We start from the raw sequence: 14,580 nt of genomic DNA on the forward strand, positions 1-14,580 counted from the left end.
GCTCTCTGTTGCTGATGCCGAAAAACGAATTCATACGTTCATGACCTCAAGACTAGATTATTGTAATGCATTACTGGGAGGATGTCCAGCAAGATCAATAAATAAACTTCAATTGGTTCAAAATGCAGCAGCCGGAGTGCTAACGAGAACCAAGAAATATGATCATATTAGCCCCATTTTATCATCGTTACATTGGCTACCTGTTAAATTCCGTATTCATTTAAAAATTCTGTTAACTACATACAAAGCTTTGAATGGTCTAGCTCCGCAGTACTTAAATGACCTCCTACCATGCTATATTCCATCACGTTCATTATGATCGCAAAATTATGGCCTGTTAATAGTTCCTAGAATATCAAAATCCACAAAAGGAGGTAGATCCTTTTCATATTTGGCTCCTAAACTATGGAATAGTCTCCCTATCACTGTTCGAGATGCAGACACACTCCCTCAGTTTAAGTCTAGACTAAAGACTCATCTATTTAGCCAGGCATATACCTAATATATGGAAGCAGAAACCAGATCAACAAACATTGATCATGATTTATATCTCTGCAATAAATTGAATGGCATCTATGGTTATATTACTTTATTTGTTTCCTTGTCTAAACCTCGGGACTCCTATCCTGAGGTCACCAGAACCGGCTGGATCCAGCACCATTCCTGCTTCGCGTTGGACTCCACTGCTACGTGTTGCTGAATAATGATGACTACGTGCAGCCAGTGCCAGCCAAACATCACTTTAGGATGAACTGATGCCAACTCCAACCATAAGACATGGGCTACTTCATATGCCATTGGATTTAGGATGGACCACACCGAACCTCACCGAAATTACCGGCCAGGTTGAACTGCGTTTCACATCCCTGATCTCTGCCTGCATCACCTCGGTCTATTGATCGACTACGATCTTGAAATGGAATGCATAGACTAACAATTGTCAACAAAAGCCCTCATCAGCCAAATAACAAGGACAACTGCATCTATGTGAACTTCTGCAGTTAATCCAGTATGGACTTCAAAGACATTGGTCATTAATCTTACAGTTCAAACAAAATCAATGTGTAAAAACACTGACCCTTAACACTTACTTAGTTTAATCATTTTAAACCATAACTTTACCTATACATAAGTAATATTTACATTATATTCATGATGTTAGCCAGAGGGGAACTGGCCCCCACTGTGAGTCTAGTTTCTCCCAAGGTTATTTTTCTCCATTAATAAACATCTTTTCAACAAAAGTTTTGTGTTCCTTGCCACAGTTGCCTTCAGCTTGCTCACTGGGGTTATTAATACAATTATTATTTAATTACTTATTTTTAAACACAATTAACAACTGTATTTTATCTAATTACACAATGATGATTCACTGACATTATAGACATTACAGTTTTATCATCTGTTAATGCCTGATCTTCTGTAAAGCTGCTTTGAAACGATGTGTGTTGTGAAAGGCGCTATACAAATAAAATTGACTTGACTTGACCTAACCTAGATGTTTTCTTCCCATCGAGTGTTCATCTAATATCTTCCTCTGAAGCACGTATTCTTTCAGCCTGAATCAAAACATCATTAACAGGATCAAAAGTTCCTCTGATTCACAAATCATGACGGTCAGTTTGTGACAATCCAAGCAGGTGATCCAGGTGGTTTAAACTGTCAGGAGATTGCTGCTCGTGCTTGATCCGCATGAGCGAGTGAATGCAACTTTAAAGTAAAAGTGCTTCACGTGTGCTTTGAGTAAATTACTTATTCTCTATGTACTGTATGTGCAATTGGTTTGATTATGTATTTTTGGGTATGATTATTTATTTTGCGATTGCTAACGTGGACATGCCATCCATGGTTCTCGACTACTGTGTGTACTGTTATTTCCTTCTTCCTAATACAGTATATTAATAATTCTTCATGTGCAAATAAATTACAGAAATGTGATGACTAAACTGAAATCAGAAGAAACTACTATCTACCATTTTAAATACGATATAATTTTTTTCAGATTATTTTTACAAAGTTAAAGTTTAGTGTGAAATTGAGTAAATTGAGTTTATGCAATGTTATGTTTATATAAATTTACTATATAACATTGTGTGATATATCAGCATTGTATTGGCCTATCATCCACCCTGCCGCTGGTTATCGGCATCGGCCATTAAACAACCCATAGCAGTGTGACTAATGACAAGCCTTATGCACTTTTTCAGTGAATGTCTGGGTGGTTGATTGCGCAATTTAGCGCTAGAGGGAAAAGTAACTACTGTTGAAATTATACATATATGTCTGACAGGGAATGCCATTTGTCTTTAATTTGGCAGTATGGGTTTGACTTCTGGATAAATTAACTTTCAGAAGCTACACTGTACATGCTGATTTCCCGTGTGATTTTGCATGCATCAATATTGCTGTGTCGAGCTGTTTGGGTCACTCAGACAAACAAAGCAATGTTCTGAGAGTAGCATTCTGCCACAGAATGCTACACTTTTGGGTGAATTTAAAGTTGACTGAAGAAATTCCTTTTAAAGAAAGATTTAGAAAAAAAAAAAACAACTCCAAAAGTGAAAGTATGCTGACTGGGTTCTGGTGACTGGGATCAAAGTTTCTCATTAGGCTTAGAGCACCATAGCACTTAAGTGGAGCTGTGGTAAAACAGCCCATATTGCTCTAAAAGGCCTCTTTTTCCCCAGTCACTTTCTGGGCTAAAGCTCTTTGCGAATCATACATGCAATTACCATTATGGCTAGTCTCACACAGCTAAACTCTCTCAGTCATTAATACAGCTCCATCTAGCCAACTGCATTACTCTGGTATGTCCTCTTAAAAACACACTCTCTGGAAAATATTATCTCTTCCACTTCAGGTACATACTCATACTTTTATGAACATGAATAATTAACCTAAAGGTTTAATAATTTAAAAGCCATGAACATTGTCTTCTCTTTTACCTCCTTTGTCCATGTTTGAACACATAACCCTCTGGAAGGTATCAGTGTCCAGTTTGTCAAAAGGTCAACACTAATCAAGAATGCCACCTTGTTAAATATTGTATCAGGTGGATGAAAGGACCAATGGAAGGACCTGCTGTTGAAACTGAGATGTTTGTAAGATGTGTGAAATCTGGTTAGTAATTGTACTATTTCAACTGTCTTTCCATGGTATCTGCAAACAACTTAAAATAGAGCAGGGGCAGAGGTGCTCAATTACTTAGCAGGGTGTTCAATAACACGAAGAGGGACATGCAAATTTTGGTAAGGCAATTAAGGCTAGTCTTGTTTGCCCTAAAGTAAAGGGGTAACACAATCCTGGCCATTATGGGTGTACTGCTAACACACTTGTGAATAGCTCCAGAAGGGCATGGTTTCTTTCAGCTAATAGGGTTCGCTCCTGACAACGAGAGGGCTCACTTTTCATAAACGACCATCCTGTCCGTCATGTAAATGCTTGTGTAATGCGATGAGATTGAAAGCACCACCCTTTCGCTCTGTCCTTCTATCCCCCAGGGGCAGACAATGGACTCTAGGAAAAGCGCATTTAAAGGCTACTTCATTTTTTCACTACACAAAAAGAAGCAACCCACCTCCATTAGTAACTCTGCTCCCTTTTACTCTCAGAAAGTCTCGACTCACCTTGGAGAGAACTGCACTAAAAACACACACTATTGGGTTTTATCTTGCAAAGTGCAAAAGCATTTAACTAAAAGGTTAATGGTGTCATCTGAAAATGATTCAACCCTATGTTTTTGTATTGAATTTCACATCTACTGCAGTGTGATGTTGTTCCTCTTCCTTTTAAAAGAAATATCAATTTCTTATCAAACTCTTTAAAATCTATAGAATTATCCACAGACCCCTTATTGAAATGGGAAAGTATTAAAGTTAAAGTATGCTTGAATTTATGTGCCACTAGTGTCACAAATCAGATTTGCAAAAAGATTATTTCCAAACATTTAGTCCTGCCCAAAACTCACACCATTGGTTGAGCCATGTCGCTGTGTCGGACTGGTTGGGATGTTATAAAAAAAAGTGGTAACATTTTAATACTTTTTTTGGAAATTAACCTACAAATGGCTTACATATATTTGTTTTTTCATATTAAGCTGGCAAATGAGAAAAAAGTATTTTAATATGAAAGAAATTACACACAAAAAATATTCAAATTCCAAAACTGTCCGAAGGTCTAAAGTCTTTTAGCAGGTCACACATATACTCTGCCCAGCTCCAATGTTCCGAAAGGCCTCCTCTCAGGCTCTTTCCCACTTCAGGGGGAAATGAGCAAAAATACCCATGACCAATCCATACCCAGGCCCAATTCAGCTATTTATGGCAGTATGTTTTCTCAGACTGGGCTTCTGAAAAGCCTTTCTGAGCCTTCACTCCCTTTGGAGCATTCAGTGAGGGAATGTGGTAACAATAATAATGCATTAAGCCAGTCGTGGCTCACGACAACACTCAGTGTGCCATCTCTTAAGTGCTGGGCTGGTCGGCCAGCCCCTGAAAGCATGGCCGACTGCAGACAGACTCCTACAGTGAGACAAAACACACATTCACAATACATTCACAATGAAAAGGTTTCATAACCGGCATTGCTATACAGGGACTATTCCAAAAATGCCAAAGTAAAATCTGATAATTTTAAGCTTAAACTTCCTCTAAGGTTTTTCATTCTCTGTGTATGTGTTTTTGTGTGTGTATGTGGGTGAGTTCTTCAATCAGATCCCCACTGAGCGATATGAATACACTGGTGTTTCTAATATATATTTTTTATTTTACTTTGGTGGATAACTGCATGTCCTGTATATCCCATCCTGGTGCAAGTAAGACCCAGATAACACATGCAACACATTTACCCAGGAGCTGTTCATTAGGTGTCACTCACTGATTTCACCTCTTACCAAACATCAAATACAGTATAAAGCAGTTGCAACCTAAGCAATTCTAGATTGATGACTGTGAGCATCAGACCCCTTAAATGTGACTGTTTTCTCTAAATTGTTACTGAAAACAGTTAGTTTGGGGAATCATCTGTACTTGTAAACAATCATTGGTTCCAAAATAAATGCACAGATTGAGTGGATTGCTCCACCTCTTTCAATTCAAAACAGTTTGCTTGTCAATCCATTTCGCACAGTATGTGCTACAGTCCTGTTTTTGTTTGTTTTCGTATACACATTCATATTCAGCGGTGGACCGTGGCAGAGGTGACATCCATAGGCATGATAAAAACTAAAATAAAATGGAAAAAGTAACCAAATGCTTTATTGTTCCTGATGTACATCCACTGAATATGAAAAAAAGCACACACACACACACACACACACACACACACACACACACACACACACACACACACACACAAACAACAACAACTACCGCCATTCACCACTAAGTGGTGGTGACGTCACCATGACGCTTGTGCCAGGCTATGTGCACGTTTAGGCCACGTGAAGTGTCGAACTCCCACTGGCAGGAGGTCACGGGACAGATCCAACAAGTGACATGGGTCGACTGACTGAGATGACTGGCTGATGCACCACCTGTGCCCCCTACTATGCCAACTTGCTGTGCTTTAGCCACCCGGTGCTCTGCTCGTTGTTGTGAGTGTCGCTCCTCTGCCCTCCATTGTTGTTGGAAGGTGACTGCCTCCAACTGGCCAGTAGCGTCCTTCACAAGCCTCCTCCAAAGAGGCCGATCTTGACACCACTGGTACCAGTCATCGGCAAGTCCACTCAGCTCCACATCCTCCTGTACCACATCACTCCATCTCTTCTCCAGCCCATGCCGCACCCGCCTAGCCCTCTCTATCCTGCTGAACAAAAGCTGTTTAGGCATGCGGTGGCCGGGCATGCGGGCTACATGACCCAGCCAGCGCAACCTTGCCTGCCGGAGGAGCTCACCGATGGGACTTTGTCCACATCTTTCAAGGATTTGTGAGCTCCTCACACAATCCAGCCTGGTTAAACCCAGGATGGATCTTTGGTAGGCCAGCCTAAATGTTTCTAACCGGTGAAGATGTTCCATAAGGGGGGTCCACGTTTCGCAAGGGAGGGAATGACCCTGGTTGAGAATACCTGAAGCTTCGTGCGGAGTGACAAACAGGGTAGCTTCCACACACAGTTACGCAACCAATGAAAAGATAATGCCATTCGACTGATTCAGAGTGAGACCTCTGCTGTCAAACTGGAGCTGGTCATATGCACACTGCCCAGGTATGGAACACACTCCACTCTCTCCACAACTGCCCCATCACCAATTGGGAGCTGTGTGGGTGGAGTGTCCTATGGTACATAATACCCAGGCAGGTGCTTAGTTTTGGCTGGGCTGATGGTAAGGCCCCATCTCTTAGTGGCAAGCTTCAGGTTCATCAGCAGCGCCTCCAACTCCTTCTCTGAGTGAGCAGCAATCACCAGATCATCAGCATATATAATATGGTTGATCAATAGGGAGCCATACCTTGACCGCACCTGGGCATCGATCAACCTCCCATTATATCTGTACCAGATGGAAATTCCTCCGGTACAGCCATTGAAGGCTTCACGAACCACGTGGTCAACATAGATATTAAATAATGTGGGAGCCAGAGGACATCCCTGTCGCACTCCAAGGTGAACAGGGAATGGCTCCGACTCCAGGCCACGTAGTTTTACCCGGGCCTGCTTGCCATCGTTAAGTTCCTTAATGATCACGAGCAGTGGGTTTGGGACTCCGAAAGCATGAAGAACAACCCAGAACCCAGGCCTACTGATGGTATCATAGGCCTTGACCAGGTCAGTAAAGCAGATATTTAGGTCTTGCTGGAATTCCCTACACCTCTGCTGTAGCAGACGGACAGAGAATATGGCATCTGTGCAAGACCGCCCTTTCCTGAAACCACATTGGGGCTCCGCAAGCCTCTCCTCAGCATGCCTGGCAAGGCGATGTTGAATAATCCTTGCCAGGACCTTTACCGGCACACTGAGGAGCGAGATGCCCCTATAGTTGTTACAATCCGCACACACACACACACACACACACACATGCATCCATCCTTGTTTATCCAATAACTTGTCAGAAACAGCACAAGCCGTGATACTATTTCTGAATTGATATTTTTGAATTACTAACGAATGCTTGAACACATCATTTGGTTTGAACCAGCAATGGCAGATTATTATCATGTAATAAAGTAGTTCCATGCACAAATGCGTTTTTATGACCGTACTCAGTTATTCCTAATTTTGTAAAATGTACTTGTTCATTGAACTGTTGTATATAAGCAACATCACACTTGCATTCATGCTATATGGCCCTAAATCAGCACTACCATGATTAGCTATGGCACTCGGCCTGCGGCCGAATCACAAGAGTGCTGATGTAGGACCATATCGCACTCTTGCTCATGTGAATTGCTTGAATATATATATATATATATATATATATATATATATATATATATATATTTTTTTTTTGTGCTACAGTCCTTTTTTGTTTGTTTCCGTATACACATTCCTAGTCAGCAGTGAACCATGGTGTTCCTGATGTACATCCACTGGCTATGCAAAAAAAAGTGCACACACACACACACACACACACACACACACACACACATGTTGGTGCAACTATCATTATGAGGACTCTCCATAGACATAATGATTTTTATACTGTACAAATTATAGATTCTATCCCCTAATCCTACCCCTAAACCTAACCCTCACAAAAAATTAATTTTCAATAAAACATTGTTTAGTATGTTCTTTTAAGCGATTTGAATTATAGGGACACTAGAAATGTCCTCATAAACCACATTTATAGCATGATACCCTTGTAATTACCAGTTTGTACGACCTCTTGTCCAGCACATCTTGGCCCCTGTGTTGCAATCAACAGTCTCAACAGTAGTATTAGAGGATTTGGTAACAGTTTACTACAAGGCTCTATTTGTTAACAATAAAAAAATTATTAGATATCATGAACTGACAATTAACAGTGGATCTTGCGCAATGTTAATATATAAAAATACAATTGTTAGTTCATGTTAATTCATAATGCATAAATTAGTGTTAATGTATACAACTTTTGATTAAAAAAAATATGAGTGTGTTGAAATTAATATAAACCAAGTTTAATAAAATCTTTAAAAGTATTGCTCAATGTCAGTTCATGTTAACTAATGTAGTAAATTAATTTTAATAAATACAACCTTATTGTAACATGTTAGTGAGAAGCTAATTTGCTTTCAGTGCAATGGAACAGACAAGTAACCAGTTTGTTAAAAAAATATTCAATGAACTTTGTTTGATTAGCTTTACATTTTACAAAACAAAGAACTAATATTCTAGAGCAAAGACTTAAATAAACTTATTTTGAAGCCTTTATAATACCTGTGATTCATTCCAAGAAAAAAACAGACAATGTTTAGTGGGGGAAGTGAATATAAAATGTAATTGAGGCCCTGTAGCTAACCAGGATGAAGCAAGACAGGAGCAACAGGGCCAGAGTCCCTGAGCAGAGGGCTGAACCTTCTATAAGAACAGCAAAAGGTCACCAAATGCTTTCATTAATCAGGCAGAATCAGCCAAGATGTCAAAAAAAGAAAGGCCTCATCAGAAATTCTGCAACTCTTCTTATCTCTCTGAGGGTGCTAGTGAATTTTCTCGCTCAGGGCAAATCTCCTAAGCAAGAGACCTCATAAATTTAAGGGTTTTGTGTATTTTTTTTATTTTTGTAAATGTTTAATTTTGTATTTGAATTAGCTAGTATACTATACTAATTAGGTTGGACATATGCTATGTATTTAACTTATTGCTTTTATAAATGTATGCTGCTGAGATACACTTGGTCACCTTGCAGGTGCCCACGCAATATCTGCGTGTCAGTGGGCTGGAACAGTGGTATTGCTTTTGGAGGATTACACAAGATAAGATAATTTAGATATTTTGTTTTTTAAAAGGATTGCTGAGGATTCATAACATAACATAAACTGCAGGACAGGCTTCTATTTATTTTTGGGCTTTAAAGGGGGGCAGAATATTATTGGCCAGACCAGACTCAAACATGCATTACCCACCTGAGCACCAAACATCAACATGTCAGGGTTTCAAAGCATCATGCTGCATCATGGTTACAGGAAAGACTTACTTAGAGAATGAAAGAAAGAAAGAATGAAAGGAATATATGGGGAGGGAGGAAGGGAGCCTGTCAAGAAGGAGGTATAGAGAAAGGCAGTATAAAGCAAATGAATGCATCGCTGTAACAAGACATAATTTTAGCCTGCTTTTTCCACCTGATATAAACGGAGGAGAGAAAAGAAAAGGGAGAAAAAAGAGTGGAAAAATCTCATTACCTATTAATAAAGCATTTGAAATCAGTTCTTTGGGCTTTTCTCTCAAACACTGTAGCTGAGAGAGTGTGTTGGCAAGGACTAATGTATCACATTGTTAAATATATCTATTAATGATTTTTCTAGGAGGCTTTGAAGTTAAGGCCATTAAAGAGCTGTAAATCACCAAACGGTCTGCCCAAGAGGCTGCATGACTTCTTATCTCTGCAATTACATGAAGGGGAGCGGGATCTGCTTAGGATCTATCTGCCCATTCCCATCTCACCCCCATCCCCCCACACACCTCTTAGTCTTCGACCTATAACTTATTTTCATTTCTCTTTGGATGCTAGAGCTTGACCCTGCCTGAATTCCTTTACCCATAATGGTTTTTCCCAGCGATTAGTGATAACATAGTTCAGCATATGATGCCCTGACTACCAGCTCATTCAGTTCAGCCAGTACTTTCAGACTTTTTACATAGTATCCTGCTTCATCAGATATTTAAACTACCAGTCAAAGTTTGGCTAACTCATTCCTCATTACAATTTTCAACATTTTAGATTAAAAGTAAAGCCATCAAAACTCTTAAATAATATAAATGGAAGTAAGGAGATTATGTAGTGATCAAACATATTAGACAAATCAAAATCTTAGATGTTTGCTTCCTCAAAGTTGTTTTGCCTAGTTGCCTCTCTGTAAAGCCTACATGTACTGTAGTTAAATGACAGACAAGCTACTCTTTCCAAAAAGTAGTTAGTTAACTACATTGAACATACACTCACTGAACACTTTATTATGGTCCTGTTGTAGCCCAACCGCCTCAAGTTTCGACATGTGCAGTCTGAGATGCTATTCTGCTCTCTATAATTGCACGGAGTGGTTATCTGAGTTACTGTAGCCTTTCTGTTCTAGCCAATCAGGCCATTCTCCACTGACCTCTCTCTCATCAACAAGGCATTTCAGTCCACAGAACTGCTGCTCACTGGATGTTTTTTTTTTTTTTGGCTCCATTCTGAGGAAACTCTAGAGACTGTTGTGCATGAAAATCCCAGGAGATCATCAGTTACAGAAATACTCAAACCAGCCCGTCCGGCAAGGGTGGATCGAGACATTTTTTATTGGGTGGTATGCAGACTATGAGGGGTAACCAAAGCAAGCGCCAAAGAGTCACTATCAATTAACATATGTCCATTCATTTGTGATACAACTGCTTTTCCACAGGAACCACATTTGCTACTGATTTGCAAACATACATTTTTTTAATGTTTTTTTTTTTGCATATAAAATATAAGTAAAAAAATGTATATCTTCAGAGCAACCAAATCACTGTCTATTAAACACACCAACTAATTCTAAATGTTCCTAGCTTCACATTTGAACTTGCAGTCTGACTAAACGTCACCACCTTATGCAGGGAATTGTTTTTTATTTTAAGGGTACCCATGGATGAAAATGCATGCATATCACATGTTATTTCTGCTAATACAGTCCTATAGGCCTATCATCTTTGTTACAAAATAATCAATTTGAAAGTGAAGATTTACCAAAGATAGGCCTATATAAAAATGAAAACTTGGGGGCAGTGCTGCGAAACTCATGAATATTAATTATGCTATATAAGATTATTTTAAATCATCTGTTTTGATCAACAGTCATTCTTAATGACCGATTCAAGTACTACATTATATGGTAATTTCGTTTCTACATCTACCAATGTCAGTCTTGGGATTTTGTTAGTCAGTAGACGAATGCATAGATCAGCACTTTGATTAAGAACATGACTGATTGATCTAGTGGTAACTTTTTGCCTTTAGTTTTCAAAGGTTTAGATTCAAATTTTCCCAAATATAACTTTTTATTTTAATAAACCAAGATTGAATCTGTACGTCAGTAGATGGATGTTACATATAAAAATAAAATGCAATGAAAGATGCAGGGAGACGAGAGTAGCGGAAACGTCTAAGTTACGGATGTAACCTCCGTTCCCTGATGGAGGGAACGAGATGTTGTGTCGAAGAAGCGACACTAGGGGTCTCTCTTGAGTGCCTTTTGCACCTCTGATCTATGAAAAAAATGATTTGCATGTCCCGCCCCCGGACATACGGGTATAAAGAGAGGGAAATGCGTCTGTTTCAGTCAGGATTTTTCTGAGGAGCCGACAATGAGGTTGGCCGGCAGGACACAACATCTCGTTCCCTCCATCAGGGAACGGAGGTTACATCCGTAACCTAGATGTTCCCCATCTATTGCTTACTTTGACGTTGTGGAAGTCCACGTAGGAGCCTGACCTGTGGAGCACCTATTCCAGTACAGGGTAGACTGAGTACCCGCATTGGATGTGGTCGGCAAATTCCTCCACTGAATTCGTGGACTAGAGGGCTAGGGAGGAGTCATCCAGGGAGCCGAGTTAGTGGGATCTCCTGGGAAAAGAGCGCACGATTTTACCTCAGCAGAGGGAAAGGGCGCTAGGTGCAAGCGATCCACCCGGTCAGTTTCTCAGCATGTTACAGAGTTCTCGCAAAGGTATTGGGTGTTGCCTTAAGGCTTTGAAGGGCTCAAGTCCGCTAATTATCAAGTCAAGTAATTTTTATTTGTATTGTGCCTTTCACAACACACATTGTTTCAAAGCAGCTTTACAGAAAATCATGAATTAACAGAAAATGAAATTGTAATATCTATAAAGTCTTAGAGTCATCATTGTTTAGTTTGATAAAACACGATTGTGAATTGTGTATAAAAAATGGTAATTAAATAATAATTGTATTTAGAAACCCAGTGAGCAAGCCAAAGGTGACTGTGGCAAGGAACACAAAACTCCATAAGATGTTGTTAATGGAGAAAAGTAACCTTGGGAGAACGTCCTGGTTACTTTCGTAACCTATTCACTGATGGAGGGAATAATCGTACAAATATGATGTAGTGAAACTAGGTATTTCCCTTGTCACGAGGAGCGTGAGGTCCGAGTACCAAGTCTGGGTGGGCCAGTAGTGTGCTACTAGGACAACCTGCTCCTTGCACAACGTCTGTGCAATTATTCTCACTACATACTTGCATAGCCCCAGGGGCAATCTGTGTGCCAGTACATCTGTGCTGAGGTTAGCCTCGGTCAGGGAATACTAGAGCAGGCAGTGGGAGGATTCCAAGGAAGCGAACAGGTCTACCTGCGCTTGAGCGAATCGACGCCAAATCAGCTGGACTACATGGGGGTGGAGTCTCCACTCTCCCCTGAGCTGACCTGCCATGACAACACGTCCGTTGTGCTGTGGAGGTTGACCGGGATGTGAATGGCTCACAACAACCTGAGCCACTGCTGTCTCCAGAGGAGGAGATGCTGGGCGAGTTGCGACATGCAACAAGAGCACTGGCCACCTTGGCAGTTGATGTACACTATGCCGGTGTGTTGTCCATCTGAACCAACATGTGCTTGCCCTGGATCAACAGCCAAAGCCTCCGCAGGGCGAGCAACACTGCCAGAATCTCAAGGCTGTTGATGTGCCAATGCAGTTTCGGGCCAGTCCAGGGACCGGTGGCTGCGCGCCCATTGCACATGACCCCCCAGCCACACTTGGAGGCGTCCATCATAACCATGACATGCATGGAGACCTGCTCTAGGGGAACCCCTGCCCGTAGAAATGCCAGATCCGTCCAAGGGCTGAACAGATGAGGGCAGACCTACTTGTCAAGCACGCGTTGTGCACCATGGCACCATGCCCATCGCCGGCGTGGCCACCGTCGAGGATACCATATGACCCGGGCGCCTCTGAAATAGTTTCAGTGGTACCACCGTTCTCCACCTGAACACTTCAGACAGTTCAGCATCAACTGCGCATGCTCGCTAATGAGGCGAGCCATCATTGAGACTGAGTCTAACTCCATGCTGAGAAAAGAGATACTCTGAACCAGGGAAAGCAATGTCTTTTCAGGTTCACCCGAAGCCTCAGCCGGCTGAGGTGCCTGAGCACACACAACAAATCCCGCAAGTGAACTAGAATCGATAATGATGATGCAAATGCCCACATCCCTTAAAGGGGCAAGGGCTGCCTCCACAACTTTCATGAAGGCGTGAGGTGATGGACAGACTGAAGGGGAGGACATTGTACTGGTACACCCACACCTTGAAAGCAAACCGTAGGAAGGGCCTTCGTCGAGGTAAAACCGAGACGTGGAAGTACGCGTCATTCAGCTCTACTGCCACGAACCAATCTTGATGACGGATGCTTGCTAAAATGCATCTTTGTGTCAGCATCTTGAACGGGAGTCTGTGCAGAGGTCCAGTCCAGAAGTCCAAGATTGGCTGCAAACCACCGCCTTTTTCAGTACGATGAAGTAGGGGCTGTAAACCCCTTCTTCATCTCAACTAAAGGGACAGGCTCTATAGTGTCCTTCCGTAGAAGGGACACATTCTCTGTGCGCAAGGCAGCAACATTTTCGCCTTTCAACGAGGTGAAAATGACGTCGTTGAACCTGGGCAGGCTCCTGGCGAACTGAATTACTTAGCCGAGTTGGACAGTCCTGATCAGCTACACTTGGGGGCGTGGATATATATATATATATATATAAATTCTTGCTTATTTCTCATTCATCTGCCTTGGGCATGCACAACGTATCTAGCCTTGTCGTAAGCAAAGAGTGCTGTGAAAAATGTGCTGTGTGTGTTTGTGGGCTGGTTATGGATTAATGTTGTCAGATATATAATTGTTCGGTTCACAAGTCCTTGGAAAAACTGACCAGAATTGAGATTGCTTCTAAAGTTTCCCCGGTAAGCGGCTCTGACATGAGCAGCTGGTGGAAAGGGGTATGTGTGTGTGGCTGTAAACTAAAGCATATTGGCTACATATACATTTAGGAAACACTTTTTTCCAAAGCGACTTACAATTGAGGAACAATTCCTCAAAAATTGTTGTACAAAAGTAAACAATATCTGCAGTACCGCACTGCCAAGTTCTCAAAGTGGCTAGAGTAGTATAGAAGCTAGCTTTGAAGACAGAGACAGACAATATGTATTCATTTATTTTTGTAAAATTGTTAAATATTAAGTGAAGTGCATTTAGTGTGGATTGGTTAAGTGCTCACGGAACAGATGTGTTTTCAGCTGGTTCTTGAATGTTGAGATGATTTTAGCATATTGTGTTGAGTTTGGAAGCTCATTCTGCCACAGAGGAACAGAGAATATGAATGATCATGAAATAGACTTTGTGCCTCTATTGTGACCAACAGGTGCCACCCATTCATATTTTAAAAAATTGGACTAGTCTATTCGACATGTCCCGTCCCCAATTCCTG

This window comes from Xyrauchen texanus, chromosome 7 (genome assembly GCF_025860055.1).
Source record: "Xyrauchen texanus isolate HMW12.3.18 chromosome 7, RBS_HiC_50CHRs, whole genome shotgun sequence".
Lineage (NCBI taxonomy): Eukaryota > Metazoa > Chordata > Actinopteri > Cypriniformes > Catostomidae > Xyrauchen > Xyrauchen texanus.